Source organism: Lissotriton helveticus, chromosome 3_1, assembly GCF_964261635.1.
Source record: "Lissotriton helveticus chromosome 3_1, aLisHel1.1, whole genome shotgun sequence".
Classification (NCBI taxonomy): Eukaryota; Metazoa; Chordata; class Amphibia; order Caudata; family Salamandridae; genus Lissotriton; species Lissotriton helveticus.
Genome location: NC_136061.1, coordinates 1,021,168,503 through 1,021,183,833, shown reverse-complemented (window position 1 = coordinate 1,021,183,833; position 15,331 = coordinate 1,021,168,503). Strand labels below are relative to the sequence as shown.

General features: G+C 44.0%; 1 protein-coding gene across 3 annotated transcripts in view; it reads right to left on the bottom strand.

Annotated features, from left to right (window-relative positions):
• Window positions 1-11,233, bottom strand: part of GPR155 (G protein-coupled receptor 155) — a 361,714-nt gene extending 350,481 nt beyond the window's left edge. For 2 of the 3 annotated variants that reach the window (XM_078681541.1, XM_078681540.1), the window contains exon 1: window positions 11,028-11,233. The gene's annotated coding sequence lies outside the window, so the exon portion shown is untranslated. The remainder of the gene's footprint in view (window positions 1-11,027) is intronic. The other variant, XM_078681542.1, reaches the window with a different exon arrangement.
• Window positions 11,234-15,331: the final 4,098 nt, after the last annotated feature.

Genomic DNA, 15,331 nt, shown 5'->3' with positions numbered 1-15,331 from the left:
TGCATTATGCTAGTGTTGATGATGCCATCAGAATAGTGAGGATGTGTGAGAAGGGAGCTGAGAGTGGAAGGTCTTTTTGTAGAAGTTTGCCATTACTTTGGCAGTGACAGCAGAAATGGACATTTGGGGCCAATTGTTTTGGGATTTTAACAGTGTTTCAATGCATCTCTTGGAAGATGAGGCCGTATGGCAGGTGCAAATTTTCTCAGAGCCTCAGCGGCAAAGGGTTTTGGTCTTTTTTGGGATGGTGTGCAGAGAAGTGGCCTGTGCATCAAGAGAGAATCACAGCGTTCCTGGAATTGCTTGCATTGATGCGGATGTTACTGATAAGGTGCTGAAAGTTGGATAACAGGCAAGTGTTGTTCAGTCTTTACAGTATAACAGTGATCGAGTTAGTGAACAAGCAAAAGCCAAGAGATCTGAGGGTGCTGCTTTAGCTGAGGAGGTTTATATTAAAGTGTCTGCATTCCAACATTGTTTTAAAAATGTGCCCCAGCAAAGAACGAACAATAGTATTGCTTATGCTTTAGATCATTTGCAGGAGAAAAGGTTTCAGATGATAACCCAGGGAGTAGAAAACAGGAAGATGGAGTTGCCATAGGATATTTGGGCAATGGGATAGTGAGAATAATACAGCTAGTTGAGTAGTCCATCACGGCATCCACTAGAAGAGAGTATAGGCAGGCATGGGAAGAGTTTCAAGAGTGTGGTGGCAATATGTTCAGAGATACAGAAATACTGGTCGACTATATTGCACAATTTGGGAGACGTACTGGAAGAGGAGATTCCGCTTAACCCCAATTCGTTATTTTGGGAGTGCCAGGGGATTTACACCTTGAAAGAAACTATTGTTCTGTTCACTGGGCCTCATAGTGGTGAAGAGGGACGGAGCACGGGTCCTGAGGGTTCAGGAGGACACTTGCATGGGGGCTGAAAGTGTGGTATATGCCGCCTAAGGACATTTGAGAAAATATGGGGCCATGGAGGAAGGAGGACTATGGTCTATAAGTAAAGGGTTCCCAGCAGTCATAAGAATGAGCAGAGAGCACTGTCTACTTAAATGTTGTGATGAGAAACTTTAGTTTTCTGAAGGCACTTCCTCTCCGCTCTCCCTTCCCCACTGCACCCCCCACTCGCAATCACCTTCTGGAAACCTGGTGATAGTAATGTGCGACTCTCTCTCTCGCCAGTGTATCCGGACATGACAAAGGATATCCTTGAACTTATATTAGCATAATGTGTGCATGCTCACAATGTTTGTTCATGCATAAAATGCTAATAATAATAGCTTACAATAAAAAAGTGTGGTGGGAAGAGGACAGCTGATGCTAATAAGGGTGGGCTGTCTAAGAGGGAAGATTTGTTGTGTTTAGTTTAAATGTTGATAGACAAATCCTTTCTAAAATGAATATAGATGCAAGCTGGCAGGAGTTTTCCTTTTATAGAAAATTATGGTTAAGTTATGACCCGGCAGAAGAGGAGTTATTAGGGCATGTTTTAGCAGGTTATGGTGAAGGAAAGGGTTTTAAAAGGAAGTTCCTATTAGTTTTGAGTTATTGTAAACGTTGATAGAGGTTCTCTATTGCATTGACAGGTTTAAAAAGTGTATTCTTAAGTTGTGTATGTTATAAATGTTTTATGGGTCTTTCTGGTTGTCAGAATTATTAGGTTAAAAAAAACAGGAAGGGTAGCAATGGCAAAATGCAGATTTGGATGAGGAGATCTAAGATGGCCAAGCATGTACAGGAAGCTGGGTGTGGTTGAACAGAGGACGAGGCATGATGTTTGACCAGCTAGGACCTGGCAAGAATTCCCGGTACGGCCAGGGACAACATTTGGCTACATTTTTGACTGGAGGGATCATGGATGCCAGCCTCCAACTTATTACACGTTTTGAGGACGACATCAGGTTTCTTGTACTTGTAAGCTGAAAATGATGATACAAATCTGTTCATGGTTGGGGTGGCTACAGAAGAAACAAGACTGGGTTTTCATACAGAAAACAGCAAAAGAATTGGAAGATTGGAGTTGCATTGTTGCAACAAGTAGGTTAAGCCATTCAGTTTTTTGATAGGTAATATGTTATGATTATTGATACGCTGTTATTTTTCTGCAGGATACGTTAGGGGCCCGTTGATGAACAAAATGATCACAGATTGCTGGAGACGCATTGGTGCGATGAGCAGCAAAATATGCTGGAGCTCGCTTTCATAATGCCTAGTAGTAGACACAGCGTAATGTGGTGGGAAAAAAGCGCAATGAGATAGGGGAGATTACTAACATTGTTGGCTGATCTTTTTGTAAGAAGAGGGTGCCCTGATATGGAAGCTCTTCATTTAGGAGAGAATGCCTTAGTATAGTTGTCAGGGCTGACATTGCTGAAGCAGATGAAGGAGAATCTGCTGCCGCTGAAGAGAAACTGGGCATGTTTATTATGGACTGAGGTTGTTCCTAGAAGAACATGGAGAGGGGCGCACAAACATGCATGTGTGGACAAAGCAAGAGGGAAGCTAAAACAGGACAACCAGAGTACTTTGCAAAACTGTAGGCAAATACCTTTTATCAGGTAGGAACATTAAAGAAGAAGAGGCATGCTGGTACCAGTTCGAAGGAGGGCATTTGTTGCTGTTCAGAACAGAAAACTATACAGTTGCAGGAGAGGTTGGTAAGATTATGGCATGACAAATTGTGGTGGCGAGCTGAATAATGGTGTTGAAGACCGTCCAGGGTTTTTCCCTATAGAGGGTAGTTTGGGGGCTGGTGAGTCAGCTGCAGGCGTATCTACCCCTTCAGGCCAGTGGGACATGGGCCGAGGGGAGGGGAATGGATGGACGTTTTCAACTTTGGAGCAGGCGAAAGTGGAGATAGTTTGGACGTGTTTTGTTGTGTATAAATGAGAGATTAATGAACCTAAGGAAGGACTGGGAATGGAAGAGAAAGGAAGGATGTGTTGAGACTGAAATTATTTGTTTGCAGAGTGTTTGCACTTTGTGGAGGAGTAATGTTGGGAAAGTCAGGCATGTTAATGTATTAATTAGTGAGGCTAATTTACTTATGTATTGCAGGTTGATGAAATAAACAACAGACCTGTCCTAATAAAAGTGGCCTTTTCAGCTAACAATTGGGTGTGTGGTTTATTGTGTAATCTGATCACACAGAATGCATTTCTTGTATACCACATCCAAACAGTTCATACAATATGACTGTTGGCCTCCGTTGCCGTTCTTTGTAGTACGTATAGGCCTGTGACAGAGGCTTGTACTGATGATAATATTGATGATGATAGTGATGTAGAAATGGGTTTTGAATGTTTTAAAGTTATTTGGTTTGGAAACAAGTTTGGGATAAAAGTACAGATATTTGTTCAGGTAGACTACCATTTGATAAAATGTACATATTCCTTGGGGGTCCTTTCAATTGTTGGTCTACAAATTTGTTAACAGCAAACTTTGTCGACCTTCTTACTGCTATTACTCTACAGATGATTACGTGCAACTAGAAGAATACCAGCTACATTGCTTTCGTCAAATGTGAGAATAAGAGGTACCTTTTTCCACACCATCTGGCAATGTCCCAAAATTATGGAATACTGGGCAAAGGTAATGAGGACGATATCACAAGCGGAGGACATATCACTATTACCGGAGCCCAGAAAATGTCTGTTGAATGTATGGGAGCCAAATGACTTGACTCACCAAGCACAGGACTGGGCCACGCTAGGGATCATGGTCGCAAAGCGCAACATTGCACAAAAATGGGGATCGGCGGAGTTACCGACACTCGCATCATGGTGCAGAGACATGGACGCTGCCATGGTACCCGAGAGAACGGTATTCATCAATCGGGGGTGTACCCGGAAGTGGAGTAAAATCTGGGGGGCTCGTAACAAATTTAGGGGAGACATATGCGAGCCGCCACGAGATCGGGAACATGAGGGTTTGGAAGGAGAACAATGATGAGGGAGGTGTAAATAATATGAGAATCTCTAACAGCAGACGGGGCGTGATGCATACTATTGAACTACCTGAAACAAAAATGTATGATTGTATATTGGAAATTTACTCTTTACCTATAAGATGGCTTGATATGTTGTACCGTGAAACTACTGCATTCAACAAAAAGTAAAAAAAATAAATAAAAAAAAGTGAGAATAACGTTTGCCGCAATCTTAGACTGGACAAAGCCCGTTTATCCTTTTTTCAAATTGGCTAGTAGGACGAGTACATTGTGGCTGCCTTTGACTTCCTTCTTATCTACAATTGCTACCAATTATGTTACAGTTGAAGTTTTAAAACGTCAATGAAAACATTATGTGTCTTTTAGTATGTATACTTTTTTTACTAAGATTCTGGATACTAAGTAATATTATTCCAAATGTTATGCTTTTTCTCATGCAAAAACAATCTATAAGGCTTCTACTGTGCTTTTATAAATTCTTAATTTCCATCTTTCTTTTTCATTTTTTTTCTTCCTTGGTAAAAAATGATAAAATGCTGATCCGTTAGCAGTCTATTCCACAAAGCATGTAACTATAGACAATGTATTCACTGTAATAATGGAATTTGCTACTTAAGATTGTTATATGTTATCTGTAAATATATTATACTATTTCTGTAGTTCTCATTTGAATCTCTGTATTATTACTGCTACCATTTATTCATTTATTTAAGAAAGAATGCTTAAACTCAAATAGTTAGCTTACCCACTTATTCCAACATTCCCATCAACTATCAAACATAGAGCAGGAAGGTAACGGTTTAAACCACAGTGTGCAGCACAAATAAGCTTGTCAAGTACTGCCAACCTGACAATTATGGACAAAATACAATTGTGACTCAAACTTTCACAATCAGGAGAGGGCACAACTTCTCTCAGCCAAGCACTGACACAATCCCCGGACTCCCTACCAATGAGGGTCTCACTATGGAGTTGCTACAGGATAGTTGGGCAGTGGGGAAGTGAAAATAATTGAGGAGTCCATCACGGCATCCACTAGAAGAGTGTATAGGCGGGCATGGGTAGAATTTTAAGAGTGTGGTGGAAATATGTTCGGAGAAACAGATATACGGGCCCACTATACTGCACAAGGTGGGAGACATACTAGAAGAGGAGATTCTGCTAAACCTCAAATTCGCGATTTTGGGAGTGCCAGTGGAATTTAGACATGCCTTGTAAGTAACTACAGTTCTGTTCACTGGGCCTCGTGGTGGTGAAGAGGCATGTATCGTGGGTCTTGAGGGTTCAGGAGGTCCCTTTCTTGTTGTCAGAATTACTAGGTTAAAAAGACAGGAAGGGTAGCAATGGAAAACTGCAGATTTGGATGAGACGATCTAAGACGACCAAGCATGTACAGGAAGCTGGGTGTGGTTGAACAGAGGGAGAGGCATGATGTTTGACCAGCTAGGACCTGGCAAGAATTTCTGGTCTGGCCAGGAACAAAATTTGGCAAAGTTTGTTTACACTTGGAGGGATCAATGATGCCGGCCTCCAACTTATTACCAGTTTTGAGGAAGACATCAGGCTTCTTGAACTTGAAAGCTGAAAATGATGGTACCAATCTGTTCATGGCTGGGGAAGCTACAGAAGAAATAAGACTTGGTTTTCATACAGAGAACAGCAAAAGAATTGGAAGATGGGAGCGGCATTGTTGTAACAAGTATGTTAAGCCATTAAGTTGTTTGTAGGGTAATATGTTATGATTGTTGTTTTAATGCAGGATTAGTTAGGGGCCCGTTGATGAATAAAATGATCATAGATTGCTGGACAAGTATTGGTGCATGGGCAGCAAAATATGCTGAAGCCCGCTTTTATAATGCCTAGTAGTAGACACGGCGAAGTGTGGTGGGGAAAAAGCACAATGAGATGAGGGAGATTACTAACATTTTTAGCTGATCTTTTTGTAAGAAGAGGGTGCCCTGATATGGAAGCTCTTCATTTAGGAGAGAACGACTTAGTAGAGTTGTACGGAATGACATTGCTGAAGCAGATGAAGGAGAATCTGCAGATACTGAAGAGAAAATGGGCATGTTTATTATGGACTGAGGTTGTTCCTAGAAGAACTTGGGGAGGGGTGCACAAACGTGTAGCTGTGGACACAGCAAAAGGGAAGCTAAACAGGACAACAAGAGTCCTTTGCAATACTGTAGGTATAGACCTTTTATCAGATAGGAACATTAAGGAAGAAGGGGCGAGCTCATACCAGTTTGAAAAATTGCATTTCTCGTGGTTTAGAACAGAGTATTATACAGTTGCAGAAGATGTTGGTAAGATTATAGCATGGCAAGTTGTGGTGCGGAGCTAAATATTGGTGGTGAAGGGCTTCCAGGGTTTTTCCTATTGGGGGTAGTTTGGGATCAGTGGGACAGGGACATAGGGGAGGGGAATGGATGTAAGTTTGCAACTTTGGATCAGGAGAAAGTGGTGATGGCTTGGATATGTTAAGTGGTACATAAATGAGAGATTAATAAAGCTATGGAACTGCTTTGCGAGGAAGAGGAAGGAAGGCTTGTTGAGGCAGAAATGAGTTGTTTGGAGAATGTTTGCACTTTTTGGGGGGAGTAATGGGAGGGATGTCAGGCATGTTAATGTATTAATTAGTAAGGCTTGTTTACTTATGTATTATCAGTTGATTCATTAAACAGATATGTCCTAATAGAAGTGGCCCTTTAAGCTAACAATTGGGTGTATGGTTTATTGTGTAATCTGATCACACAGAAAGGATTTCTTGTATACAGCATCCTAACAGTTCATACAATATATCTGTCTGCTTCAGCTGCCATTCTTTGTAGGACTTATAGGCCTGTGACAGAGGCTTGCTCTTTCAAGGGTGGCTACTATAGGCCAGGTCCCATACACATAATTGACTACACATAATTGAATACATTTAAACTGGTTAGCGCTGTGCTGTATGATTATAATAAATATGTATTTTTTTTAAATACTCACCCTGAGGCATATGCGTAAACTGTGATGGGCTGAATAGTTCCTAGATTAAATATAATAAGGGTCGAACAATTAGCCCATGTTTCAAGCTTTCTTAGGCAGCAACTTTTATTTCTCGCCAAAGCAGTGGTTGCTCGCGGTCTCATCAAGACATGCTGTATCTACAATATGGGCTTGGAGCATCATCTATTTTTTAATTGGTTCCTCTTACCGTCCTTCGTAAATTCTGGCTTTTGTTTGTTGAATACGCTTACTAGTTCTTCCTTTTGAAACTGGACGTCCCTGTTACATATGCCTCTTACTCTTCACGTTATTTAGGATACTTTGTGAGCATTCTTTTTTGGTACCTTTTTGCAGCTCGTTTGCGAGCCACGAGAACATCACACTTCCCTCGGCACAAAGAGCCACGCAAACAATGCTCTCCCTCAAGCACCATGGACATATCTTGATGTGCTGCTTTAAGATTCTTGTTTTTGTAGCACGACAATACCGTGCTAATCTAGTTTCTGGCTTTTTATTGCTTGTTTTCATCTCATTACAAGAACATGCTTATCTTGTGATATTTTCCTTAATTTGGGGCTGTCCCACAACAAAGCGCCCAACTTGTTACACCAAGCCTCCTCTAAAGACTGGACCGTGCTTTCACTTTTCAAGTATAAGATTGGCCACATTACGTGTAGGCTAACCCCTTCATGTCCAATACAATGAAGGGGCTGCCTCAGTCACCAGTACTTCTAAAACAGAGGGGTTGCAAGTGAGTCCATTTATTTTTGTACTTTGTTTTAATAATATTTATTTGTCTGGGCAATAAATGCAGTTCGATTTGTTAACATTTTATTTAGCAGATTGGATTGTAAACGGTGGCCTCCGTTATTCGTCATGGCAAGAAAAAAAAACGGTGTGACTTGTATGTGAATACGTCTAAGGGTCGCAGTGTGTGGAGTTCTTGGGAGGAGAATGGGAGCTCATGGTGAAGGCTGGACTAGGATGAAGAGTGCAAAACTAAAAAGTAAATAAACTACACAAACTGCGGCATAAGGAATTACAGGGACAGCATTGATGTTTCTTAAACTCGGCTAGTGGTATTTTTCTAGGTTATGGCGCCGCAAGGGAATATTCACCTTAAGTGATTCTAGATAGATATTTCTTGGGACGGCGCTACAAGGAGAAGAGAACCACACTCCCTCTTCTAGGTTGGCCTGGGCCACAAAGTACTTAAGGCTCCTTAGCACACGTTTTGTCCTATTAGTTTAAGCAGTATACATGTGTTTCCACCATACATCAATCTTTCACTCATAAATAAATCAGATCCTTTTAGTCAGGATTGTCGTTGATGTTGTTTAATTTCTGGAGACGTCACAGCCAACACGTGTTTCGTCGTTGTTTCGGACTTTATTCTTTGCCTATAGCTCCTCTGTGACTGCATCATACAAACGGCAGAGGGGACAGAGATCCAAGCACGACTGTTACAGCGAAAGCTGACCAACTGAGGAAACCAACACACTGGTTACCACAGAGGAGATATAGGCAAAGAATAAAGTCCCCTAACAGAACCCCTTTGAGGGTTGGAAATATCACCTCAACAAATAAAGAGCTTCAAATTGGAGAATAGCCTTGAGAAAGTCGTGGGTTACATTCCCGTAACGACGAAACACGTGTTGGCTGTGACGTCTCCAGAAATCAAACAAAATCAACGACAATCCTGACTAAAAGGATCTGATGTATTTATGAGTGAAAGATTGATGTATGGTGGAAACACATGTATACTGCTTAAACTAATAGAACAAAACGTGTGCTAAGTAGCCTTAAGGACATCATTGATGTTGTCTGTGTGAATATGTGGGCACTAGTATGAGAAGTGGATTAGACCCGAGGAGAATCTTAAGGCAGTCCACTAGTTTTTTTACACATAAATTAGCTCACCTGCCTTCCATACGTTTTTATTACACTTTAAAAATCACACTTTATCGCTGCATCATTTCTTATATACCAAGCCTCTTCTAAAAGGCTGGACCGCGCTTTCGCTTTCAAGTATAAGCTCTGTCAAGTGTAAGCTAACCCATTCGTGTCTAAATAAATGATGGGGCGGGTCATCCTATAGAACTGCTGCCTCAGCCACTAGTGCATCTAAAACAGAGGGGCTGCACAGGAGTCCGATTATTATTGGAGTTTTTTTTTTTTTTTTTTTTTTATTTGTGCAACAAATGCAGTTTCATGTGTTACATTTTTACTAAGCAAATCAGATTGTTGCCAGTGGCCTTAGGTGTTCGCCTTAGCAAAAAACAAAAGTGACTTGGATTTTGAAAGTGAATATATTCAGGAATTAAGCTTTAATAGTACTACCTTGTATACTGTACTGTATGGCTAAACACTTATAATGACCCAAAGGTGATACCTATTGGCTCTGCCAATGATTGTTTAATTCTGAGCTCTAGCAATAATAAGGCATAACCTTGTTTTTTGTTAAATGTGGTCTACTTACATATTTCATATTTATATCGATAGCACACCATGCGATTAATGCAAAAATCTCTTAATATGTTATTATTATACAATTACATATTTTTGTGAGTACTTCCCTTGGGAATTGTGAAAATCTCTCCACTATTTCACCGCCCCCCTCCACATGTGTCCCCCCAACAAAATGTCTCAGAATAGACGATACAGTGAAGTAACCAGCTTAGTGGACTATGATCATAACAAATACCATAAGGGGAACTTCAGAGCTGTTCAAAGCTGTGAGCTTATTGAAAACCATAAACTGAGTGTCTCCCTCTCTCACACTTCTTCATCCATAACACTACAAAGAGCTGCACCACATAAAATCCATAACACAATAAATGCACCTCAGTGGTGATCGCACACGACATGGAAATACTCCCCACACCAAATCAAAACAAAGACCACACACCCTAGACGGTGTAGTGTGCTACCCATGAATGGAAGTAGTTTAGTGTCCCACATAAGGATAGTAAGCTTTCTATAAATGTTGCAATACAATACAATATTTCCAGGCAGCTGTACTATAACCATCATAGTCAAGGTTTCATCGTGCCAGTAATAGTCCTACTAATTAACATCACGGACATACACTTTCAGCTGTGCCAGTGTGCCTACCTCATGTCCTGCTATGCCCCAGTACATTCCCCGCTGGGAGCTACTTCTGTATTTGTTTGGTGACTTTAGACTTTGACTATGGTCGTTTAGAAATTTTTTAATTTGTTCTCTCGGAGGAGGGGAAACCTTAAACCAATATGCATACCCCAATGCAAAGATCAGCTCCACCAATACATATGTGTAAGGTGCCAGTGGTGAAAGGAGAGACTTGGAACTTTATAAGTCCATCATATAAATTCTAAATGGGCCTGTCTTATGTAACGGACACCTTTTGCCTGACCTGGCATTTTATGTATGAGCACTGTGAATTCAGGTTAGTAGGGTAGTGGTCTTGCGCAAACACTTCAGAGAGTGTAAAGGTTGTTTCTAAATATTGGATTGCACCAAAGGCTACAAATGCGGACATTTGTCATAACATGATCATAGCTGCTTTGCTTTTCTTGTGCTCCATTAGTACCCAAAGTGTCGCGCAAAAAGCATCTAAATGTCGCACAATCATGTTGAAAAGTTAGAAATGTCTCACACATAGGCAAACTAAAAACCTGGCAGCTATGACGACATACATGTTTTAGGTACATTGAGCACCAAATCTCATTGCTAATATGAAAAAAAGCAGGCAATACCGTTAGCAACCTGGTTTCCCAAATACATCAGGAGTATTTTGCTTACGTAAGTGATTTATACAAACTAAGTTAATTAGCTCACCTGCCTTCCATATGTTTTTATTACACTTTAAAAATCACACTTTATCGCTCTCTGCATAGCATTAGCAAGCGGCTATCTGTAAACAGAAATGTTGCATATAATGATATTTATTGTCGATGTTGCCGAAATCTGTAGGCATGATGTATGCAATGTCGGGCAGCCTGAAAACACTGCTGTGTGTCGTGCGCGTGACAGAATCCCTGATCGCAGCTGTGGTGTGTACGCGTGCTCTGCAGCGGCCTGGCAGCTCCGGAAACACCTACCGGCTCTTCGTCTCCCTGGGTCACGTGAGGGTGTCCTTTCCTTAACACTAACGAGGGAAGTGGAGCGACGTCCTTTCAGTATGAGCGGCGAGTGCCCGAGGCTTCATGCTCTCTTTCCAGGCAGCGTAGAAGCAGGCTTCCGCCAGCCCCGGTGACTCCCTTCCCTCGCTGTAAGTCACGACTCACGAGTGGCTTGTGCAATCTCCTGGTTCAGGCGCAGGCACATCATTAGAGTGGCACTAGCGTCGACCAATGAGGAAGGTCTCACGGGGCGGTTCTAGCTCAGCCAAAACAAACTTGACGTTTCAGCAGAGCAAGCGGCTGCAATGTTAGCTTCTTATTTGACCAGCGTGTTATTTAACAAGCCGAAGTTAGTTAGCCTTTTATATGGTCAGCATCTTATTCGCAGCCTGAAGTAGCATTTAAATGCGATAAAAACAAGCATTGGAAATGCAATAGGTCTCGCATTAGGAAAGTTTGACTTTTTTTTTATTTATGTGTTGGTTTTGAAAATAGCAAAATTAATACCTTTGTCAGGTGGATGTGGTGGTGGTGGTGGATTTTGTGGATGTTGCGGTGGATGTGATGGTGGATGTGATGGTGGATGCGGTGGATGTGGTGGTGGTGGATGCGGTGGTGGTGGTGGATGCGGTGGTGGATGTAGTGGTGGTGGGTGTGGTGGATGTGGTGGTGGTGGATGTGGCGGTGGATGTGGCGGTGGATGTGGCGGTGGATGTCATGGATGTGGTGGTGGATGTGGTGGTGGATGTGGTGATGGATGTGGTGGTGGATGTGGTGGATGTGGTGGATGTGGTGGTGGATGTGGTGGTGGTGGATGTGGTGGTGGATGTGGTGGTGGTGGGTGTGGTGGATGTGTTGGTGGATGTGGTGGTGGATGTGGTGGTGGATGCGGTGGTGGATGCGGTGGTGGATGCGGTGGATGTGGTGGTGGTGGATGTGGTGGTGGTGGATGTGGCGGTGGATGTGGCGGTGATGGTGGATGTGGTGGTGGATGTGGTGGTGGATGTGGTGGGTGTGGTGGATGTGGTGGTGGTGGATGTGGCGGTGGATGTGGCAGTGGATGTGGCGGTGGATGTGATGGATGTGGTGGTGGATGTGGTGGTGGATGTGGTGATGGATGTGGTGGTGGATGTGGTGGTGGACGTGGTGGTGGATGTGGTGGTGGTGGATGCGGTGGATGTGGTGGTGGATGTGGTGGTGGTGGGTGTGGTGGATGTGTTGGTGGATGTGGTGGTGGATGTGGTGGTGGATGCGGTGGTGGATGCGGTGGTGGATGCGGTGGATGTGGTGGTGGTGGATGTGGTGGATGTGGCAGTGGATGTGGCGGTGATGGTGGATGTGGTGGTGGATGTGGTGGTGGATGTGGTGGTGATGGTGGATGTGGTGGTGGATGTGGTGGATGTGGTGGTGGTGGATGTGGTGGTGGTGGTGGATGCGGTGATGGTGGTGGATGGGGTGGTGGTGGTGGTGGATGTAGTGGTGGTGGGTGTGATGGATGTGGTGGTGGTGGGTGTGGTGGTGGATGTGGTGATGGATGTGGTGGTGGATGTGGTGGTGGATGTGGTGGATGTGGTGGTGGTGGATGCGGTGGATGTGGTGGTGGATGTGGTGGTGGTGGGTGTGGTGGATGTGTTGGTGGATGTGGTGGTGGATGTGGTGGTGGATGCGGTGGTGGATGCGGTGGTGGATGCGGCGGTGGATGTGGAGGTGATGGTGGATGTGGTGGTGGATGTGGTGGTGGATGTGGTGGTGATTGTGGATGTGGTGGTGGATGTGGTGGATGTGGTGGTAGTGGATGTGGTGGTGGTGGTGGATGCGGTGGTGGTGGTGGATGGGGTGGTGGTGGTGGTGGATGTAGTGGTGGTGGGTGTGATGGATGTGGTGGTGGTGGGTGTGGTGGTGGATGTGGTGGTGGATGTGGTGGTGGTGGATGCTGTGGATGTGGTGGTGAATGTGGTGGTGGATGTGGTGGTGGATGTGATGGTGGATGTGGTGGATGCGGTGGTGGTGGATGTGGTGGATGTGGTGGTGGATGTGGATGTGGTGGTGGATGTGGTGGATGTGGTGGTGGTGGATGTGGTGGTGGATGTGGTGGTGGATGCGATGGTGGATGCGATGGTGGTGGATATGGTGGATGTGGCGGTGGATGTCATGGTGGATGTGATGGTGGATGTGGCGGTGGATGTGGCGGTGGATGTCATGGTGGATGTGGAGGTGATGGTGGATGTGGTGGTGGATGTGGTGGTGGATGCGGTGGATGTGGTGGTGGATGCGGGGGATGTGGTGGTGGAAGTGGTGGTGGATGTGGATGTGGTGGTGGATGTGGATGTGGATATAGCGCATACTTATGGCATGCCTAAAAAAAAAGCAAGCTGGTTCTGAGACGCTGCGGGCTCTTAACGACAGATGAAATCAGCAGCATTCCTGGATTTCTTAAAGTTTGTCGGAGGGGAGGGGGGCCGTGGGCTTTGCAGCACTCATGAGGAGGTTTTATACATGTTGGTTATCCATTCGTTGTGGGCAAGCGATGGGGAGATTACCAGTGAGCGCATTCAATTAATGAAAAAAAAAAAAAAGAAAAGGAGACACAGCCGGCCGGCCGTGAAACTGAAAGCACGGCCAGCCGGCCGTTACATGTTGGTTATCCATTCGTTGTGGGCAAGAGATGGGGAGATTACCAGTGAGCGCATTCAATTAATGAGAAAAAAAAAAAGAAAAGGAGACACGGCCGGCCGGACGTGAAACTGAAAGCACGGCCGGCCGTTACATGTTGGTTATCCATTCGTTGTGGGCAAGAGATGGGGAGATTACCAGTGAGCGTATTCAATTAATGAAAAAAAAAAAAGAAAAGGAGACACGGCCGGCCGTGAAACTGAAAGCACGGCCGGCTGGCCGTTACATGTTGGTTATCCATTTGTTGTGGGCAAGAGATGGGGAGATTACCAGTGAGCGCATTCAATTAATGAAAAAAAAAAAAAAGAAAAGGAGACACGGCCGGCCGGCCGTGAAACTGAAAGCACGGCCAGCCGGCCGTGAAAAAGCCTTAAAGCCTTTGATGCAGCAGGGGGTAATTAGGGGAGGAGTATGGCTGGGCTGAGGCAGAGCGCCAAGCCTTTGATGCAGCAGGGGGCGGAGCGGGAAGAGCTGCTGGCGGCACCAAGCTGACAATTTGATGCTGTGCACGCGCATTTTAACTAATTGCGCTTGCGCATTGAGTTAAAAGTGCACATACACTTCATCAAATCGCCAGTGAATCGCCAGTGTAGGTAAGCTCTGTTTAAGCCTCTATAGTCTCGCTCTGCTCAATGCGCATGCGCATTGACAGGCGAGACCTAAAAATATGTAGGGGTGGGTGGGCTATAAAGGGTACATGGCCTTAGAAGCATAAATAGTTCCTTTTCAAGAGGTGGGGCCTATGTAATAAATGGTGTGAAATAAAAACTAAAATCCTATGTATCTCATAGGTGCAGCAGACCAGTATTTTGGTGCCTCTCTGTGAGCATTCCTCTCTGTGAGCATTCTGTGCTTTCAGAGGTATACAACTACCGACATATGCCGCAAACAAGCCATGACTATTGGCTTCGTCAACGTTTTTAGCTCTCTAAGATAAATGAGTAACAACGATTTTATTGTGAATCAGAGTTGAAAATACTTCAATTCTGAAAAATCGTAACTGTGAACTAAGCATGATTAAGGTCTATGGAATGGGCAATAGGCTTCACATTTTCAATTACTCCTGTTCTTCCCTTGACACCACTTTCCTCTGCAGCCTCTCCGTGTTGGATAATTATAGCCATTTACTTCTTTGCATCTCCTCTTACTTCTTTGCATCTCCTTTATTTCACCATTCCATCATACACACCCTCTTTCAACTGTAAGCACAGCATTTACTTATACTTTCTCCATGTCTATATTTTGACAGCTGTGTACTTCCTCCACACACTTTCGCATAGAATCACAATTACAATTGGAACACGCAATAATTCCAATGAGCGTTCTGCAGAAAGGCCAAGGATTGGATGAGTATGTATTTTGAAAACTTTAATGACCCATTGCCAATGTGAGAAACCAGTGGCAGCTGGTAAGGTTTGGGAGTGGTGCGGCTGAGGTAGGGGTTGGGAGGGACCTCAGGCAGACAGAAAGACCGGCAAAATAACACAAATTTAAGCTCAAACTGCTGCCTCTCTTTTAGCATATGTGAGCTAACGGCCGAAGCTGCAAGACTTTGAAACATGAGTCCCGGCTTAACTCAACGTCCTGTGATTCTGGGCAAATCACGAAAT